General features: G+C 39.4%; 1 long non-coding RNA gene across 2 annotated transcripts in view; it reads left to right on the top strand.

Moving 5' to 3' along the window:
- Positions 1–389: 389 nt before the first annotated feature.
- The window catches only part of LOC144292812 (uncharacterized), a 75,628-nt gene continuing 53,220 nt past the window's right edge, over positions 390–22,797 (top strand). For both annotated transcript variants that reach the window (XR_013360203.1, XR_013360204.1), the window contains exons 1-2: positions 390–688; positions 1,391–1,479. This is a non-coding gene — a long non-coding RNA (uncharacterized LOC144292812). The remainder of the gene's footprint in view (positions 689–1,390; positions 1,480–22,797) is intronic.

Genomic DNA, 22,797 nt, shown 5'->3' with positions numbered 1-22,797 from the left:
GGCTCTCTGATCATCACCAAGAGATCTCGGTCTGGGAGGTCACAGCAGAATTAAATGAAGCTCAAAACGTTAAGCCCGGGCCGACGTGTGAGGGGGAGACACCTTCATGCCTCACGGGGAGCACGAACCCTGTCCTCGGCACAGGGGCCTGCAGAGGGCCTCGGGTTAATGGTCGGGTGGGATGGACAGACGGCCGAGCTCCCGGCTGGTCAGGTTGGCCTTGGGGCCAGCGGGGAGCCCCGAGGTCCCGTGGGAAGCTTAGGGCCGGGTGGCTGTAGCAGGGGGAGGCCACCCCGCACGTGCTTGTCCCCGGGGGGTGTCAGAGACCCGCTGACCCCTGAGTCATGTCAGCTGCTACCCTCTCCTTGCCCCCCCCTCCCCGGCCCCAGCGACTGGCTTCCCTTGCTGGGCTGGGTGGCAGTTGGTCTGGGCCTAACCTGTGCCCCCGCCCTGAGCAGGGGCAGGGAGCCGGGCTGGGTGGCTGCCCCTTCCCAGCCTGTGGGGGTCGGTGCCATCCACCCCCTGGGTCCCCGCCGGCGAGGCCCGGGTGTCAGGCCGAGGGACCGGGAGTAAGGCGGCCCCTCTGTCAGGGAGACTCCAGGTGTGGGAGCAGCGGGCTCCTTCCTGATGCTTTGCGGTCCGGTGGCTTGGATGCTACCCATTGTCACCACAAACAAAAGGGAACAAGGTGGGCTGTTCCCCCACCCAGAGGGGCCCGTGGGTGGCCAAGGCCAGGGCCTGTGCCAGGGCCGCGGGGAGAGGCCTAGGCCTGGGCCGCGGCCTAGGGTCCTGACCCGCGGCCTGGGCCCTTCACCCTCCCTGGCCCCGCGGCCCTCAGCAGCTGGGAGCTGTGCCCCCAAGGCTCACCCAGCCCCCCCAGGTGGCTGGGGACACACCGACGCCCCCCCATAGTCACCGAGACTTCCTAATGTCAGAGCTTGGATGACCTGGGTGCCAGCGGAGGCAGGAGCAGTTGGCGGGGGTCTTCTCCCGGGAGACCCCGACCTCCAGCCTCGGCCGCCTGGCTCGTGGGCTGCAGCAGGCGCCCACTTTAACTTTGTTCCAAAGAAGGGCAACATCTGTCGCTCCCAGGAAAAAAAATCGTTTCACCATTATCTATAGAGTAGAGGGTAGGAATGTGGATTCTTCATACTTTAATTTTTAAAAGAAACGTACTTATGTGTGTGTATATATATGTGTTTGAAAAATGAATATTATAGTGGCACTAAACAGAGGTAGCTGCTTTAACGCTTCAGGGCAGTCTTATCGTTTGTATACAGGTATATGAATTTTGTCTTACTGCTGTCTGGACAGAAGCATGACATGTTTTTATTTTTCCAAATCAAATTAAATGACTCTTTGCATCCTTTTCATCGTCCTCCTTTCTTAGAGTCCTGCAAGGAATCGGAGGATTTACATGGTACCCCCTGCAATGGAGGGCTCTGAGTCTTTAACCCATCGCAGGCCCAGCTGACACTGGTGAGGCTGTCTTGATTCCCCTTTTCTTTTTTTATTTTTTTAAATAGATTTATTCATGATAAACACACAGAGACAGAGGCAGAGACACAGGTAGAGGGAGGAGCAGGCTCCATGCAGGGAGCCCAACATGGGACTTGAACCTGGGACCCCAGGGCCACGCCCTGGGCTGAAGGCAGGTGCTAAACCTCTGAGCCCCCAGGCTGCCCTTGAAACCTTTTTTTCTATCCCGTGGAACCAGGAAGTTTTATCTGAGGCCTCAAAACCCCAGCGCTCACCCCTGTGGCCCTCCGTGTTGATGGTTCCAACACCTGCAAGCCACCTGGTCAAAGGCCTTGTCTCCCTGGCATTCCTGGAAGTCTCCCCCAAAGCCCTAACTGGCTTCATTTGCCTTAGGATGCTCCCTTTCAGCTGTGTCTTCCATTCACATAGCTCAGGGCTGTATCCTGCACCCTATGCGTAGACTTTGGGTCTGTGTCTCTGTAGACCTTGGCTTTTAAAAAAAACGAACTAGGGGTGGTAGAAGGGGAGAAGGGCGGGGGGTGGGAGTGAATGGGTGACAGGCACTGGGGGTTATTCTGTATGTTAGTAAATTGAACACCAATAAAAAATAAATTAAAAAAAATAAAAAATAAAATAAAATAAAAAATAAAAAAATAAAATAAAACAAATCAGCTTAATTCGCTGGAGATCTCTGGATTTTAGGATACAAAGCCTGGAATCTTCTCCCTTTGGATGGTGCGCGCACACACACACACACACACACCTTCTGTAGAAAGGAAAATATCTCACAGATGATTAAATTATCCTGCCACACATTTCATAATTTTGTATTTTATGGTATTTCACCCTTAGAACTCAGTTGAATAGATATTTGTTGGGTGTCTACTGTGTGGCTCACAACAGTGAGGAAGGTATTTTCTGTGAAAAACTCATAGTTCGGTGAGGAGGATAGGTCCCCAAATGGTTATTTATTCTCCTACTGTAGAGTTTTGGTCTTTGTGACTTCTGAAAACTGGTCTCTTTCTCCCTTGATGTTCTTGTTTCTTCTGTTTTTTTTTTTTCCTCTTCTCCTTTTTCACACCTAAGAACAGGTGCAAGTTTCTAGCATCTGTGCTGCTTCATAAGGAAGCAATTCAGCCATTCTTTAGGCTCAGTAATGCCAAGAACTACGGGTGTTTCTGCTACCTTCCTTTTCAGTTGATTTCAACTCTTTACTCCTCTCTCTTATGGTAGGAATGGGAGTCATTGGTGTCCACAGACACCCGCTGGGTGCAGAGATTAGCTCCAGATGCTGCTATAATGTGAAGTTCACCCAGGCAGAAATACCCCTCATTAAGACAAAATCCTGCCAGCAGAGATGCTTACCTGGCTCTTCCTACTGTGTGGTACCTGAGTGTGAACCGTGATTCTTCCATTGGGTCCACCCAGTCCTGACACTGTAGCGTCCTGGGAGCAGTTGTTTAATTGGGTCTTAATGAAGACAACAAAATAATTTGCTTAAAGTGCCAATGTTTGGAATGAGAACTCTATCAATGTAAGAATGAAAATATCATACAAATAGATGACATTTTTGAACTCATTATATATGGGCACTGTGCTGTGTTTTATGTTGAGTTAACCCATTTAATTTTCATCCTTCCATAAAGTAGATGTTATTACCCTTTTTTTTAAATGTCTAAGGAAATGCAAGCTTTGAGTGTTTATGCCCAAGGTCAATGGAATGAACAACTGACAGAGCTAAATAGTCTGGTCTCAGCACCCATGCTCTTAACCATGAGGTTTTATGCCTCAGAATATATGCGAAACCTGTGAATGATCTTCAGTGCAGTTCTGGTTTTATTAGTCACTTTTCACTTCCAGAAAAAGCCCTCATATTCTTGTCTTTACATGGGCTGCATCAAAATTACTGGCATATATTTTAGGGTACTTGTTATGGTTTACAGAACATTTTGCTTGTTGCACGTATATTTATTCCAAGTTACCTGTCAGTGTAATTTTTATCAACTGATTTCTATGAAAATTTGTTCCCACCTCTGCCTGTCGCTAATTAATTACTTATCATGAAATGCATTGGTTTCCTATGGTTGCTGTAACACATTACTACAAACTCAGTGACTTAAACACCATAAGTTTATTTATTTGCAGTTCTAGATGTTGAAAGTCTGAAATGGGTCTCAGTGGGGCTAAAATGAAGATGTCAGCAGGGTTATTTTCCTTTTGGAGGCTCTTGGGAAGAATCTACTTTCTTGCCTTTCCCAGGTTCTAGAGGCTCAAGCATTCCTCGCTCTTTGTATGATACTCTGTGGGCCACACTGAGGGATTGTTAGGGAGCCAGGAGGTCTTCTCACCTTTTTAATTTTCTCTCCTCAAACAGAAATCATAGGTCTTATGTAGTATAATCCCAATATTCCCCCCCTGGCTCCCAATACCATAGGGCAAAAATTTCCCTCGTCTTTAGAGAATGAGTGAGGCAAACATGGCTTCTTAATGGAGGGAAACTTTAAGGGAGGAATTTCTTAGATCACATATTTTTCTGAGTATTGTAGCTATGTAGCATATATTTTAGAAAGAGTTCAGAGACTATAGCATATGTTACATAAAAAAATAACTGCAGTTATTCAACACATCTATTCTTGGAAAAAGGAAAAAAAATCATTATTTTGTATTTCCAGGGCTGTCAGGCCCCCTAAAGGGAAATTTCCCAAGGGTTTCCAATCACACAGCGTTTGAAGGTTTCTGACAGGATAGTCTCACTGATATTTAAGTGAATTATCAAGTGTAAACCCATGCTGGTGGTTCTGTCCTAAACAAAGAGGAGATAGATGTCCAAAAATAACCTCTGTGTTCTGAGCCTATAATTGAAACTGAGATCCTTTTATTATCCTGAAAAGAATTTTGGAAAAGATTCCTGGGCCTGATGGTGGGACATTAAACAGCTTCTGGCTTCACCTCTAAACTTCAGCTCTAGAATGGAATGTTTCTCTGTAATGCTGTTGCTTGTCCAAAATAATTCTTCGCGTTGAAGAGTTGAAGAGTTTTCCTGTTCTAGGAGAAGCAGATACTTACTAACAACTAACTTCATCCCTGCTACCATAGTGAGTCCTTTAAACGTAAGGAGGTGCTTTGCCTCCCTCCGTTTCTCAAGTCAAAGTAATTCACGGTGATCCTCATTCTTTGCGAGCATAAAATTCTCTTGGGGATAATTGGAAAAAGGGAGAGAAAGAGGGAGAGAGAGAGAGAGAGAAAGAGGGGATTTCTAAGGTTCACTGCCAGAGATCTGACTTTGGTGTGACTGTATGTCTGGGCTGTTAACAGAAGTCCTGTACACGATTTATTTTGGAGGATATAGTCCTCATTCTGTCTTGGCCATGAACAAGGCTCATGGTTTAGAATGGGGTAGCTTTCTGCATAATGATGGGCTGGTTTTGAAAAATAGTGGAGATGCACCCTATGAAAAAAAAAGTTACTGGTGAAGAAAAATCACCTAACTCTTAAAAGGTAAGTGTAGGAGCCAAGACAAAGAAGTTGGGGAAGGTTGCTTGAGTTTTAAACATTCAGACTAAACCCAAACTTCGTATATAGTTCAGAGACTTAAAAAGTAGGAGAGGGTGTTTTGTTTTGTTTTGTTTTGTTTTGTTTTTTGCCTGTGTAATATTTTATTCCTGAATGTTTTGGCTTAGAGTTTTTTGTTGGTTTCTTTAAATTCAGTTAATTAACATATAGTGTATTATTAGTTTCAGAGGAAGAGGTCAGTGATTCATCAGTCTGATATAACACCTTGTGCTCATCCCATCACCCAGTTACCCCATTCCCTCCCGTCCAGAAACCCTGAGTGTTTCCTATGATTAAGAGTCTCCTGTGGTTTGTCTCCCTCTCTGATTATGTCTTGTTTTATTTTGTACTCCTTTGTTTCGTTTCTTAAATTCCACCCGTGAGTGAGATCATATGATAATTGTTTTCCTCTGTTTGACTTATTCTGCTCAGCATAATACCCTGAGAGGGTCATTTTAAATAAGGACAAGGAAGGGAAAAACAGAATCAAGTAAACAGATGGTAAATTGGATTTGATAAAGTTTTATTTATACAGTGACCTTAACAATGATACGGTATTTCATTCATTTGATGTTTGATTCCTCCGTTAATTCAGTGAGTATTTATGAGAATCTGCTGTATATCAAGGTCTGCGCCAGGCACCACGAGGAATTTTGAAAAGCATCACACATAGCACTTTCTTGAGGAGCTTGAAGTGTAAGAGGGGATTGGAGTCACGTTCACACAAAAGGCTACATAATACAAGACTTGCTACAAACAGCATCACCAGGCTCATCATAGCCAGTGCATGATTAAGTGCCACGTAAGTCAAACAGGTGCGTCAGGATGTACTTGTGCCCCTTCCACCTGATGCCTCCTGCTAGCCAGCCAGATAGAACCTGTTCCTCTGTGTGCCCTTTGGTGTTAGGTCCAACCCCAACAAAACCATCTTCAGAGAACATCTTGTTAGCAGAAGCCAGCTTGGGAGCCAAGGCTGCTTTTCTTAGATGCCCACTTTGTGTGACATTTCTGATGCTTGTGCATCAGTGCGTGTTGGCAACATGCTTGGCGCTTTGTCCCCATGGACTTACCTTGAGTATTTCTCAGGGACAGTTTCGTTGTTGGACATGGAAACCTAATCTGACGTAGGTGTGTACGAAGCCAAAGTTTAAATTTGATCAGCATCCATTCTCTCATTTCTCAGCTCTGCTTTCTCTTCATTGACTTGACACATGGATAAGTTCTTGTGACATGGTAGTGGCAGCAGCCAGCTTACATTTCTTCAGAGCCATCATTTCAAAAGGAGAGTGTGTGTTTGCCTCACATTTCCAGCAAATATCATGGGGAGGGAGGTAACAAATATGAATAGCTTTGTTGTGGTATGCTTCAGTCTGCTTGAAAACAAATGCATTTGAATAAATTTGGCTACATGCAACACTCCCCAAATAAAATCTAACAGTGCCCCAAAAATGTGGCAAGAAAGATACAGGAAGCATGACTAATTTTGTCAGGTTAACAAAAGAGAACCTCACTTGCAAACCCTAAATTCCTGTGATTGTCAGGGCCAGTGCCTGCCTTTTTTATTTCTTTTACATGAGTGCAAGCCATATAAACTCTGTTACACAATATGGCCCTGGCACATGTTGTCTTCTTATTGTTATTTACAGCTGACAATGATTACTTGGTACATGGGAAAATAAGATACTGTCAAGGGAATCATGTAATAATTAGTGTCTAAGGTATCTGTGTACATGAGTGGGGAAGGCGGTAATTACAAGTAAATTCTCAGTTTGTCAGCCAATAAATTTGCTTTAGGGAAAATATATTTATTTTTAAAATTCCATTGAAAATATATAAAAGCTATCCTTGCTCTTGTAATTGAGTCTACCAACACATGCCCCTGAGAATACTCAGGGATCTGCTCCAATCCAGTGGCTTTCAGGGTATTATATTATTCGAAACTTAGCTCAAGGCCCAAAATTGAGGTGGTAAATTTGGTAAAGAGAAGAAACCTCTCACAACTTAAGGATTTTGAAAGAGGATTGATGATCCTGTAGCTCAAGAATACTAGAAACATTCTCCATCTATTTTCTTGTCCCCTAATGGGATGTCCTTCAGATTTCTTCTGTGAACGGTCACATGAAATATCCTAAAGGACTGTGGATTTGGATGCAAGCAAACACAGCCAGATCCTGCTTCTACCACCAACCGGCCAAGTGACTGTACCAAGCTCTTAGTTTTCTTATCCACATAATGGAATTCAGATAGCTACCTCATAGTATCCATAAGAGCGGTACTGGAGATAATGTTCTTAAAATGCTTGCTTAAGTACCTGGCAAAACTTAAACCCTCCGTAAATGTTTGTTCCCTCTGCTTAACTTTTAGAAACACCAAGATTTGCACCAGAAAGGATCTGAGACATGCACAAAGATTTAGATTTCTCTAGTACATTATGTAGCTGCTTCTTTGAAATGCTTCCTTTCTTAGATGAAGTACTTAATACCCATTAGGGAACATCTCAGGAAAGGGGTAGGAATTCAAAATGATTTTGACTTTATTCTTTCTTGTTTGTTCTTGCAAATGGTGAGCATAGACATTCTTGACCACCCCTGTTGTGGGAGAAAGCTGTGCCTGTAGGACCCTAATAAAAAGCAAATCTATTTCTTGTAAGTACAAAGGTAATTCAATGCAGAAAGTAAAATATTTTCAACAAATCTGCTGACACCACTGGCTACCCATATAGGAAAGCAAAATAAATCATTAGACTCAATTCTTACTTCATACCAAAAATTAATTTGAAATGAATAATATATCTAAAGGAAAGCATAGAATAATATATTTGCAACCATGGGGCAGACAAAGATATCTTAGAACTGAAAGAGCACTAGCTAAAAAAGAGAAACTATAATATGCTGAATCTCATAAGAATAAAAATTTAAAAAAAAACTGTTTCTTACAAAACACCATTAAAAAATGTCAAGTCAAAAAAAAATGTCAAGCCACTGTCTGTAGCAAATATTTGCAATGCGTATTTCTGACAAATGGTTTGTATTTAGAAGATTAAAAAATCCCCACAATGTCTCAATAAAAAGACAACCCATTAAAAGTAGACCAAAAAACCCTGAATGGACGTTTCACAGAAGATGACACACAAATGACCAAAAAGTAAACATATTCCATATCATGAGATACACCTTTTCATCTAGTATAGTAGCTAAAAGAAAGAAGACTGACAATACCAAATATATGCAGAAATGTAGAGCAACCTGGAATAATTCTACATTTCTAGTGGGAGTACAAAAGTATAACCTCTTCAGAAAACAGCTTGGTGATTTCTTAAAAAGTTCAACATCCATCTGCCCTTATAGCATAGCAGTTTCATTTCTAAGTTATTTGCTGAAAAGAAGTGAAGACATATGTCCACAAAAGGACATGTTCACAATTCTTCATAGCAGTGTTTTTTTTCTTGTAATGGGTCAAACCGGAAAGTATCCAAACAGATGGACAAATTATGGTATGTTCGAGTAATGTAACACTAATTAGCAATAAAAAAGAACAAACTATTATTAATGCATGCAACAACATGGGCACATCCCCAAAATATGCCAAGCAAAAGAATGCAGGCAAGGAAGGACGCATACTGTGCACTTACATTTATACAAAGGTCTTTAACGAGCAGCATAAACCACGCGATGTTACCTGCAGTGATTTCCCAGCGGAGTGTTGTATTCCCTGCAAGGAACACAAAAGAACTTCCTGGGTGATGGAAATGCTCTATATCCTGACCGCAGTGATGTTTACGCAGGTGTATGCTCTCGTCAAAACTCATCTAAGCATTAACTTTTAAGGGTGCACTTTGTTCATGATTTATTTATTTATTTACTTACTTATTTATTTATTTAATTTATTTTTAATAATAAATTTATTTTTTATTGTTGTTCAATTTGCCAACATATAGAATAACACCCAGTGCTCATCCCATCAAGTGCCCTCCTCAGTGCCTGTCACCCAGTCACACCCACCCCCCGCCCTCCTCCCCTTCCACCACCCCTAGTTCGTTTCCCAGAGTTAGGAGTTTCTCATGTTCTGTCTCCCTTTCTGATATTTCCCACTTATTTTTCTCCTTTCCCCTTTATTCCCTTTCACTATTTTTCATATTCCCCAAATGAATTCATTTGAATTTTTCTTTTAAAAGTTAGAAAAGGGGATGCAGAAGAGTATATATAGACCATGAGTAGGGCAGCCCCTTCATAGGAAGTAACACTCAGTTCCTTCAGAATGGCCTGGGATAGTCTTTAAAGCAACTCCAAAGGCACCAGGCGTCTGTCATCCCCATCCCCGTGGCAAGGAGGTACAGAGTGTTGGGTGCCACTGGGACCAACCAGCCTTCTCCACCTGCTCCTTGAGTCACTGCAGCTCCCATCACCTCCCCCCTCCCTCTGCTCTTCCACCCCCCCCCCCCTTTCCTCCTTCCTCTTTCTCTTCTGCTTCTTCCTGTCCCTCCCCCTTCCTTTTGATGTTCATTGTGACAATTTTGGAGAACGTGAATCCACACGTGAAAAGCAGCAGAGGACAAACTCGTGTATAACTCACCACTTACACATCCAGATATTTCCATCCTTCAGTTAACTTTTTTCCTACTTGAGTTCATTTTTATCCTATTTGAGATGATGCTGATTGTACAATTTTGAAGCCTGCTGCTCTGTATTAACCATGAACATATGTCTGCTAAAACTCTCCTTCTAAAGATTATTTCATTCATAGTACATTCCATTATACAGTATATAGTAATTTATTCATTTTGTGAGTATGGATATTTAGTGTTAATTTTCTTATTTTTATAAGCAACTCTATGATCGGAATCTTTGTATATACTTTTTTACAATTTTAAAATTTTAATCAGCTATACGTACGGCATATTAGAAGGCAACACTGTACCATACCCCTCTCCCTCATCACTGTTTTCTCTCCCTGGAGGCAACTGCTTTCTATTATCATACCTACTCCTTTTGGTATTTACTTCTGTATTTCTAATTAATGTGCGTATGTTGGCACTTGTTAAATTTTGAGCATGGTCTGTTGAATTTACACTATGGAAGATGAGATTGAATTATCTTTTACAACATCTCTTACCATGTACCACACGTATACCCATCTATGCATCATCTCAATAGAGCTGTGAAGGTACATAATCCATCAATTGTTACTTTGTCTTGCTTAGAAAAGGTGGTGTGTAGGCAAACAGTAGGATTTGAATATTCATTGTTCCTCTGATGAAATATTATCATCATATCATCTTAATGACATCTCAGTCTCATTATGGCTTTTGACATGTATGGACATATTTAAGCTGATTTATCCTATTGGCAGATAAATCAGTTTTTATGGTCTTATATGACCTCAGGCTTTCTCATTGGTTTTCTGGAAAAAAAACAGAAGAGACTGTCATCAGGGTTTCTCATTGTCTAGGCTTCAGTGTTGATAATAACACGTCTCACTTAGGCCTCAATCAGAGAAGCAGAACCATGACCAGAAATATATATACATTGGTCTCCTGGGTCTCTAGCTTGCTGACTGAAGATCTTGGGCTTTCTCAGCCTCCATCATCATGTGAACTTAATCCTTATGATAGAGGCTCATTTACTATTAAAAATAATTATATATTTATTATGAAGAATATGACATAATACCTGTTATTATGAAGAAACAGGTACTTCTGTTTCTCTGAGCACACTGTTCTTCTTTGTGAGACATTTTGACTCTATTACTTGCTCTAAGAGCACCTGCTGGGCTTGGCAGGCACCACACACGCTTAATGTCAGCACATAGAGAATCATTTTCAGTTTCTCATAATGACATGTGGGTGACTATCCAGGACTTCACTATTTTACTTCTAAGCTTTATATGTACAGATCTGTGAGGTCTACAGGAGTCCACGGAAAGGCTTGCTACCTCTGAAGTGACAAGATTGACAAAATACTTTCAGAAATTCTTTTGAAACTTCTTTAACAAATGATAACATGCCATTGCACTTGGCCAATTAATGCATTTTTTAGGGACCCTATTTACAAACTAACCTTTATTGAGAAGCTATTATACGTCAGCTACTGTGCAAGGCACTTTTATATATAACATTATTCAGTCTTTAAAGCACATGATAGGTGGCATTAATTCCCTTAAAAATGGACAAATTGAGGCCTATCATGGCTAAAAACCATTCCTAATATCTGTATCTAATATCTAATAAGTATTGGAACCAGGATTTGGACAGTCTACCAGATTTTGCTTCATGGGATGAGCACATGTTTTGTCCATGTGAGATAAATCTTTTAATGAAAGGAGAATTAAATTCATTATGTAATTTTTCAAAATTGCTTTTTAAGATCATTAATTTAGCCAATTCTAGCTGGCAAGAGCTTTTAAAGGATTGCATGTTTCTATTTCTTGTTTATGAGCCAGAAGAGAATGTACATTTGCTTTAACAGTCTCATTAAATCCAAATTTCCCTTCTAATGTTGTAGCTAGTATCGGAAACAGAAATAGAGGGTGCTGTTGAATGTTTCATAACAATTACTTTTGCTATGCTTAGACCCAGATGGATGACCTCAAGTGAATTATGGCAGTCATTTTTGTTCTTGTCATTTATTTTTTATTTTTATTTTTTTTTGTTCTTGTCATTTATAGAGAGGAGTCTTGCCCTTACACCCCAAAGGTCTTTGAAACAGGGATCGCCTGCGTGCTTCTAAATGCCTTGTCTTCATGGTGGCCATCATCAGGACTACCAAGGGAGTCTACACCTCTGTATAGGGCCAAGCACAACTTGGCAGAGACCTGAGGGAGGCAAGAGGCCTCTTAAAGGCCAACCCTTAGAGGCCAAGATCTTGGGTTCTGGACTTAGGCAGATCTCAGTTCATAACCAGATTCTTGTCTCTAATTAGCTGTATGAGCTCTTTCACACTGCTTAACCTTGCTAAGTCTTGTGTTCATTTGTAAGAAAGAGTCAATAATACCAGCTATGAGAATTAAATGACATAATGCACAAGAAAATCTTAGTACAATGAGTAATGAATAGTAAACACAATAAACTTAGTGCTATCACATCTTTGTCATCATTATTGACACAAAACAGCAGGAAAGCTGACTTGAAGAAAATGGAAGGGCCCTGTAGCTCTAATGGAACTGGAGACTATGCAACAGTCCATGTAGGCTCATTCATGGACAGCACCCAGGGTGAGAAACAGAGGATATGAGTCTACTTCAGACTTTACCTTGTTATCTGTAGAGGGAGATGCACTGGACTGATGATTTTGAAGATCATGGCACCCTATAGTTTTTTGATCCTTAGCCATTAAGTAAATATTTCATGCTATTAAATATGAAGCAGATAACTGTGGATTTACTCATTCATTCATTCATTCATTCAAAATATATATGAGGTGCTTGTTTTGGATCTGACACATACTGTTTGAGGAACTGGGGCACAGCCTTGACTTAAAAAGATAAAAAATCCCTGACTTCATGCAACTTGCATACATGGGAGGATACAGACAATAGATCAACAAGGATAAAATACACGTTATGCCAAATAATGACAAGTGTTAGAAAAATTAAAGAGCAAAGAAGAGGAATAGGTAATTCTGAGAGGACGTTACAATTTAAAATGGGATGGTCAGAGAGGGTCTCACAAAGAAGGGGACATTTTAATCAGAGAACTGAAGGAGGTAAGGGAGACAGGAAAGAACATTTTAGGCAAAGGAAGAACAAGTGCAAAGCTTTGAAGTGGGGCCTGACTGTTGTATTCAGCGAAGAGTAAGAAGAAGCCGTTGTGCCAGAGTGGAGTGAGTCAGTGAGAGAATCACTGGGGATAAGGTCAAGAGAGGTGGGTTGGGAGGGACACATACTGTTAAAAGCCTTCTAAGCCATTGTAAGGACTTTGGCTTTTACTTTGAGTGAGATAGAAGACCATCAGTATGTGTTGAATAGAAGACTAACATGACTTGCTTTTAAAAGACATCACACTACTTGTGCTGAGAGTAGAATATAAGGGAACAAAGCCAAAAATAGGGAGGTGTGTTAGGCTAATCTAGGTAAGCAGGTTAGTTGCTTGGATCCCGAGGTAGGTGTGGCGAAAAGTGATAAGTTTCTGGATATACTTTAAAGGGGCCGCCCATTGAGATTTGTTGCTGGGTTGGGTTTGGAGTGTAAGAGAAAGTGATGAAACGCATTTATAGATACAGAGAGAGGAATGGATATACAGTTGACCTTTGAACAAGCGGCACCAACCCCCACACAGTTGAAAATCTGTGTGTAACTTCTGAATTCCCCCAGATTTAACTACTAATAACCTGCTGTTGACCAGAAGCCTTACCAATAACATAAATAGTTGATTAATACATATTTTGTAAGTTATATGTATCATACACTGTATTCTTACAATACCTGACTTTTTCTTAGTTTTTGGGTTTTTTTTTTTTTTTTTTTTGTATTTCTAGGCTATGTAGTTCATCTGTGAGTTCTTTCAAATTGCCACAAACTCTCCTAAAATTTTCTAATATATCTATTGAAAAAAATCTGCATTTAAGTGAACCCACACAGTACAAACCCATGTGATTTAAGGGTCAACTGTCTATATATATATTTAACACACATACGTGTGTGTGTTTATAAATTTCACATGCCATACAAATGAAGATGTTGAGTAGGCAGCAGGCTGAGTCTGGAGTTCAGGAAATAGTAGGTCAGAACTAGAGAAATACAGTTGTGAATGTATTTAAATGACAGTTAAGACCATGAGATGAGATGAGATCATTAATGCCTATAGAAAAGATCGGAAGCTTAACAGAGAGACCTAAAATATTCCAAAATTTAGAGGGCAGGTTGATGAGGAGGGGTCAGTAAAGAATTCTGAGAGCCAGAGTGGTAGGAGGAAAAGCAAGAGAGTTTGGGACCTTGGATGTCAAGTGCAAAATGTGTTTTAGGGACCAGAAACTGTCCATTGGTTTTAAAACTTGAAAGTCATTGATGATCTTGACACTAAATGAATAAAAAGCTGGTATGATTTGAAATTAAGCTGAGCTTGCCCCTGTTCAGTAATAGAACTCCAGGTGGACACATTGAGCTAAATGCTTGGCCACAGACAGATACAGGACATGACATCAGAAAAAGTGCCTAGCCATATTGGGTAAAGTAATGAGAAATTTGCCCAGGGGAGCTCCCTGATGAACAAGAGCTAAGAGGAGTGCAGCATTCACATTGCATTCCCGATCACATCCTGGAGAGGCAGTGACAGCTGAAAATAAGCTCGCTTCCCACTTGGTTGATACTGAAAGATTTTTTTTTTAACATTAACTATTCATATTCTTTTATTTAAAGGTGTGGTCTATATGTGTAATTCTATATAGGATGCCTTTGAGTCTCATTTAAGGGTTTAAGATATCTCCCTAATGTCTTCTCAAAGCAGTTCCTCTTAGTACTCTCAGCATTAGACTGCTATCTTGGTTATTAGGTTTATTAAGTGAATTAGCAAGTGGAGAAAAAATATAGTTCTTGATTTTTTCCATTGGAGCAGTCTTAAACTTCAGTTTATTCTGCATATCCAAGTTTGTTCAGCCTTGCAATTTGGGATTTCTCACCAAAGCTGGTTTGATCCTAAAATGCTTTCTGTGATACTGTCTAAATAAATTGCTGGGAGGTGCTTGTGGAAAAGAAGGGTCAGCCCTCTTGCTATGCAGTTTATACCTGAGATACAGCTTCTTCCATTTCCTATTATGGCAAATGTCTGTGCTTAGTAATTACCTAAGGCTATTAAAATATCTCCTCTTAGCCTACTCCAGGGTCCTTGGCAATTTGCAGCTGTGATGCATGGCTTTCATTATTAGTGGAACTAGCGATAGAATTTCACCTTGGGTGTTCTCCGGAATTGGGTTATCTGTGGGGGTGTTGCTGGGATCAGACACCAAAGCAGAAGGGTGTAATCATATTATTAGCAAAGGAATGGGGATTCCAAGGTATTAGTGGGGCTGCAAAAGGCTTCTGATTATAGCATGCAGGCGCATCACAAGTTTCTAAACAACTCCGTGTCCTTTTTTCTCCCTTCAGCCAATATGATGACATCTCAATAAAAAAATTAAAAATACATATTTTGCCTCTACAGTAGAGTATTCTTACCTTACTGTCTACATAGGCATCACTATGCACTTAAAAAAACCCAAATAAACAAACCGATGACCCTATTGCTCATTTATTCTTCAGAAGCAATTTATTAGCCAAATAAGAATGATGTCACAATACATTGCACAAGCCCAGTTGGAGATGAAAGTCTGAGATTTTTACCAGCAGTGTGACCCCGAGTTAGATGTTCGTTCTCTCAGACACTCAGTTTACTTTATGAAACAGGAACAATGACATTTACCTCTCATGATGTAGACTAATAGTGCCTTGCACTCAATAGACGTTTTAATCAATGGTAGGAGTCTCCCATAAAATAATTCATTTATTTTTCACCCTAGTTCAAGTATCAGACTCAACTGTAAATCATAATCAATATTTTCTCTAAAATAAAATCCTTGGGATGCCTGGGTGGCTGGGCAGTTGAGCCTCTGCCTTCCACCCAGGGGGTGATCCTGGAGTCCCGGGATTGAGTCCCACATCGGGCTCCCTGCATGGAGCCTGCTTCTCCCTCTGCCTGTGTCTCTGCCTCTCTCTCTCTCTCTCTCTCTCCTCTCTGTCTCTCATGAATAAATAAATAAAATCTTTAAAATAAAATAAAATCCTCTTTCAAAGGATTTCCTAAGTGATCAATCATATTACAACATATGTGCCATAAGTACCTAATCCGTAGTAACACTCATTTATGTAGAGAATCCACTTGAAGGACAAGGTTGTTGACTGCAATCCCTTCGAATATGAGTCTTGACGTTTTCCCCATTAACCCCATCTCGCCTCATAGCCCCTCTCTTAGAATCCTGTTTGGTCCTTATAATTGTCCCCGGAGCATGGCAGGGAGGCATCCGTAAGGGACATCCCAATGGTAACAGAGTTACCTTCCATACTGCCCATGGTGATGGCTTGGTGTGGCCCAAAGGATGTGCCCACGTGATGTCTACACACAGGTGCAGTCCTGTTGGGTGGACCTTCTGTGGGCACCCATGGGCTTATCAGATTTTCCCCTCGGGGTCACTTTTCCAGCTCTGATCTCCTGGGATTTTTCTCTCTTGCCTGCCTCCTTCAAACCTTCTCAGCTTCCTACATTTCCATCTTTTTTAACCCTCCACACTGTACCTTCTCTTAATCTCTTATATATTATTTTCCTCTCACAGTAGCTCTTAGCCAATCAGGAAGTTTTTCAACTCAAATCTTCAACAAACTGAAACTATCAGCCACAGCATAAGTGCTTCTTTTTTACCCAGGGTCAGTTTTGAAATAAACACAATGACTACCTCACTACTTTTCTGTTTTGTGAGAAGAGGGAGTATTTTCTTCTCATCCTGGAGAAGGTGGCCTTCTTCAACAGAATGTATGTAATGATTTCCTATAATGTATCATCGACAGGCATGACCTTGGAATTTTCGTGTCAGAAAATAGGTTAAACTTTCATATCCTACTGCGTTTACTATGATTTAGTGACCACAACAGGGAAAAAGAAAAAAAAAGAAAACACCAAAAAACTTCTGCAGAGAAAATAACTCTTGGGTATTATCCTTCCTCCCTTTTCTACCACAAAGTGTTTGATTCAGCATATTCTTTAGCTTCGGTCTTATCTAAAGAATAAGAAAATTAAGGATATTGTTTCAATATTAGGTGAACAATTTCTGGAAGCAATAGGTTTCCCTGTAGGGAAATAGCACTTGTGTCTTCAGATGTCTGAAACAAACATTGTGAAATTCTGTAAGGTGGAAAATGGCTCATTGTCTGTCCTGGAGGTTCATAAATCAGAGTCGTACCTGAATTCTTTTTGTTTCACAGTTTTATTGAAATATAATTCACATACCATAAAGTTCAGTGGCTCTCACTATATACCCAGAATTGTGCAACCATCACTACAATTTTAGAATATTTTCATCACTCTAAAATGAAAATGCTTACTCATTAGAGCCACTTCTCGTTTCTTCCTTCCTGTCTATATATTTGACTGTTTTGTACATTTCATATAAGTGGAATCATATGTGATATTTTATGACTGTCTTATTTCACTTTTAATACTGTTTTAAAGGTGTATCCATGTTGTAGTATGTACAAATACTTCTTTTTATTGCTAAATAATGTATTATCCTATGGATATACCATATTTTATTTATCCGTTAATCAGTTTATGAACGCTGGGTCATTTCTAATTTTTGGCTATTGTGAATAGTGCTCCTACGGACAAGTTTTACTGTGGACATGTATTTTCATCTATGTTAGATACTTGGGAGTTGAATTGATGGATCATTCAGAAGCTCTGTGTTTAATCCTTTGAAGAACCGCTAGATCGTTCTACAAAGTGGTTGTGCCATGTTATATATGGTACCATCACCACTATACACAGTTCATGTTTCTTCACCAACATTTGTTACATTTGTCTTTTTGATTATACCCATCCTATCCCCCCAGTGGGACTGCTTATGTCATCATGATTTTTATTTACATTACCTGATAGCTAACAATGCTGAGTTGTCTTTATATGTATTTATTGGCAATTTAGGTATCTTCTTTGGAGAAATGTCCCTTCAGATCCTTTGCTCCTTTTAAAATTAGGTTGTCTTTTGTTGTTGAGTTGTAAGAGTTCCTTATGTATTATAGATATAAATTCCTTTTGTATATATGTGATTTGCAAATATTTTCTCCCATAGTTTGGGTTAGCTTTTTTTTTTTTTTAGCTTCTTATTTTTAGTTTTTTACTCTTGTGTATTTATCGGTGGTGTCTTTTGACATACGAATTTTCTTACTTTTGTAGTCCATTTACATATTTATTTCTTTTGTTGCTTGTGATTTTGATGTCATCGCTACAAAGAAGTTGACTAATCCAAGTTCATGCAGATTTATTCCTGTATGTCTTCTAAGAGCTTTATAGTTTAAGCTCTTACTTACCTAGATATTTGATGCATTTTAAAAATTTATTACTTTTTAAGATTTTAACGCCAGTGTAATTAACACATAGTGTTATAATAGTTTCAGGTGTACAGTATAGTGATATAGTGATTCAACAATTATTTAAAAAACAATTATATACATTATTCAGTTCTCTTTGATGCATTTTTTAATTAATTTGTGTGTATGCTATGAAGTAGAGGTCTAACTCTCTGCTTCTTCATATGGAGATATATAGACAGAGTTGTCCCAGCACCATTTCTTGAAAAGACTGTTCTTGCACCACTGAATTGTCTTGGAACCCTTGTCAAAAATTGGCCATAATTTTAGATCCATATCTGGACTCTTGACTCTATTCTGTTGATCTATGTCTATCCTTATGCTAGTACCACTTTGTCTTCTTTATCACTATCAACTTCTAGTAAGTTTTGAAATTGGGAAGTACATGGCCCAAACATCTTTTTTCCCCCAAAATTGCTTTGACTATTCTGGATCTCTTGCATCTCCATATGAATTTTAGGATCAGCTTGTCAGTTTCTGAAAAAAAAAAAATCAACTGAGATTTGTTAGGGATTATGTTGAATCTATAGATCCATATGGGGGAATCCTGACAATGATATTAAGTCCTTGGATTCATGAAAACCGACATCTTCCTATTTATTTAAGTCTTCATTAATGTCTTTCAACAGTGTATTGTAGTTTTCAGAAGGTAAGTTTTTCAGTTCTTTTTTAAAAAATATTTTATTTATGTATTCATGAGAGACACACACACACAGAGAGAGAGAGGCAGAGACACAGGCAGAGGGAGAAGCAGGCTCCATGCAGGGAGCTCAACGTGGGACTCGATCCTGGATCTCCAGGATTATGCCCTGGGCTGAAGGTGGCGCTAAACCACTGAGCCACCTGGGCTGCCCAGTTTTTCAATTCTTTTGTTAAGTTTATTTCTAGGTGGAATTTTTTTCCTTATTTCATTTTGGGGTTTCTAGTGCATAGATATATAATTGATTTTTCATTTTATCTTATTTTATTTTATTATTTTTTATGACAGAGAGAGAATAGGTGGGCAGGAGCAGAGGGAGAAGGACATGCAGACTTCAGGCTGAGTGGGGCAAGCCTGACTGAGGGCTTAATCTCACGACCTTGAGATATGACCTGAGCTGAAACCAAGAGTCTGATGCCAACTGACTGAGCTACTCAGGTGCCCTGATGTATAATTAATTTTTGATTTTTATATATTGATCTATCCCCTGCTATGTCACAGAATATTTTTTATTAGTTTTAATAGATTTTTAATAGATTTCTTAGGAATCTCTTTCCATTAAATCATGCCATTTGCAAATAAAGATAGTTTTACTTTTTCCTTTCCAATCTGGATGTCTTTTCATTGTCTTTCTTGATTGCCCTGGCTAGAACTTCCAGCACCATGCTGAATAGAAGTGGTGAGATCAGACATTCTTGCCTTAATCCTAATGTTTAGGGGAAAAATTTTTTCAACATTGAATATGATGCTAGTTGTGAGTTTTCCATAGGTGACCTTTATTTAGTTGTAGGAGTGTTCTCTAGTTCTAGCTACCAATGTTTTTTGTCTTTGTTTTTGTTTTTATCATGAAGGGGTGTAGGATTTTTCAAAAGCTTTTCTCTACATTTATTGAGATTATTATGTGTGTTTTGCCCAATATTCTATTGATACAGTTTATTTTTTTCAGATGTGAAAACAACCTTGCCTTCTAGGTATAAATCTCACTGGGTCATTTATATAATCCTTTTTATTAGTTTCTAGACTTAATTTGCTTATATCTTATTGAGGACTGCTTAAAGTTTAAGATGAGAAAAATAGGAAGAAAAATATTCATTTTTCAATATTTTTTCATCTTTTTGTCAGGAAGGAAGATAAATGAGTGTGGTCATGCCTGTGTACGTACACACACATACTGTTAGCAAAACACATTCTTGGTGTTTTTCTTCTATTTGATGAAAATAATTTTTCAATTCCCGTTTGATGATCTTGGCTCCATCATAAATAGAGTATCTTTGTGATATTATCACTTTCTTCTCCCAGAGCATAGTAATGTGGATAAGTGAGCAGAGTTGGTTCCAAGAGTCAGAAATTGATGCAGAGAAAAGAATGCAAATGCTGAACTCATGTCCAAGTAACCTTTTAAAAAGAGACATGCAGTAAAACACATAGGCAAATATCTTAAATGATTCCGACTTCCTTAGGACTTTACAGTTTTTAAGGTCTAGTTCCTATTTGGTTCAGCAATACAGGAACATGGGAAAGAGTGGAATAAGGAGGTGCATTATAAAGTGGCAGCAGCACCAAGAGTAGAGGTTTGGTTTTGTTTCGGATCAGCTTTCCCACTGTTATGTCTTAGACTCCTTGGTGTTGCAGAGGAGCATCAGCAACTCTCTTCTGTGCCTCAGAATGAAATATTAGCCACATTGATAATTTTAGTAAAAGTCTGGTATAATAAATCATTTCTTTCCTATGTTAGAGTTACATGCTCAGTCTGTTTCCTCCCATAAGATAAAATTTCTTTTATACCCATCCCAAATGCCCTTGATGCTCTTGTCTTCCATAACTGTAGGTAAGGTTCATGTGTTTTGATTAACATTATCTTATTTAATCCCTCATAACATTATGAGATATCTTGTGAGATATCATTATCCCAATTTTATAAATGATGAAATGGAAGCATAGTAGGTACTTTGCCTAGGATCATCCACCTAATAAGGTGGGACCTGACCCCGGTTGGCTCCAGAGGTCAGATATTTGACTCCCTTGTGCCTGGGAAGCCGATATAACCTGAATTAGTCAAAGAAATCAGTTTTATTGTGGAGAGCTGAGAGGATTGTGATGATCTGTCTTTTCAAACCAGGCCATATTTCATCTTGAACCTGTCAATCAGAGAGGAGAAGATGGTACTTATGTTTCTTCTTTATAATATCCAACATGTAGGGATCCCTGGGTGGTGCAGCGGTTTGGTGCCTGCCTTTGGCCCGGGGCGCGATCCTGGAGACCCGGGATCAAATCCCACATCGGGTTCCCTGCATGGAGCCTGCTTCTCCCTCTGCCTGTGTCTCTGCCTCTCTGTCTCTCTCTGTGTGACTATCATGAATAAATAAATAAAATCTTAAAAAAAAAATATCCAACATGTAAATCAGTCTCTTCTTTCTTGGATGGCACTCTTTCATCCTCCAGTGGAGTTTGCTTATATTCCCGTTTTGGTCCATCATGTGTCATGCTTGGGTGGGGGGAGGGAAACAATTCTCATCCTAGCTCTCATAAAATCCATCACTGAAGGCGAACTTCGAGTTGATATATGAACACTGGAGATGATTTTCTATAATTTGGTTTGGTGTAGACACAATCTAAGAACTTAGGTCCATATGCTCCCACGTTCAAGTTTAATATTTGTCCTCCCACCTGATGGTCCTTTCACTGTAAGGAACTGCAAAGGTTTCAGAATCTGAAACTTTACCATAGATGAGTGTCTTTCTGGCACATGTTCTGAGTCTGATATTGGCTGCTGTGCTTACATTTGCAGTGACTTGGGTTTACATTTCCCGATCTCATCTAACATAAAAAATGACCAAAATGAAGCCACAGAATGTGTTTCTAAGACAACTTGAAATTGGTATTTGAAAACTCTATTGTGGTAATACTTTGCTCTTTAAGACTTAAGTGAAGTTAGGAATGATTGTAAAGAAGGCCACACAGTGTGATGGAAGTTATGCTGGATCTGAAGCCAGGAACTGCAAGATGCAGAGTACCACATTCAGATTTGATTCTGAGAAATGACAAAATGTGGTGGTAGCCCGGGCAGGAAGGGCTGTGATCCTTTGGAGCAGAAGACCTATGCTGATTGTAGGACTTGTCTCCCAAGGGGAAACCTGGAAGTTCAAATAATACTTGAAAATACCCAGTGAGGAAAAAAAAAATACCCAGTGAGTTTTCATGGAAATGGACACTCATGTCTTACTGACATAAGTACCAATTCATATTTTCTTGGAGCATACTTTGGCAGTATTGATCAAGAGTTGCTTATTTTCACTGTCTTTTCGTTGGATTATTCATATATCAATTTATTTGCTAAGTATTGTTTCTAATAGTTGCATTATTGTCTATTCTTTGGATATATCATAATTTAAAAAAAATCACACATCCTATTAGGTTGTTTCCAATTTTCTACTACTATAACTAAAGTTTTTAATTTTGTAAAATACATGCATACATTTAAAAAGAATAAAGTAAAAAAAAAAACACATGGTTAATCTCTCAGTGGTGACTTAGGTGTCATTTTAATTTTTCTGTACTTTTTTTTTTTAGTTTTTCAATTTTCCAAAAATGAACATATAACATTTGCAAATAATTTTTAAATTGTTAAAATGCATTTTGTCTCTTAGCATCTTTCAAATATATAATACAATATTATTAATTATAATCACAATGCCATACCATAGCTTCCTAGAACTTACTCATTGTCTTTTTTTTAAAGATTTATTTATTTATTTATTTGAGAGACAGAATGAGTGAGAGAGAGAGAAAGAGAGAGAGAATGAAGGGAGGAAGAAGGAGAAACAGATTCTTTGCAGGGAGCAAACAGCAGGGAGCCTGACTTGGGGCTCGAACCCAGGACCCTGGTATCATGACCTGAGCTGAAGGCAGATGCTTAACTAACTGAGCCACCCAGGTGCCCCACTTACTCATTTTCTAAC

The sequence above is a fragment of the Canis aureus genome, chromosome 21, assembly GCF_053574225.1.
Source record: "Canis aureus isolate CA01 chromosome 21, VMU_Caureus_v.1.0, whole genome shotgun sequence".
NCBI classification, from domain to species: Eukaryota; Metazoa; Chordata; class Mammalia; order Carnivora; family Canidae; genus Canis; species Canis aureus.
This window is presented reverse-complemented; position numbering and strand designations above follow the sequence as displayed.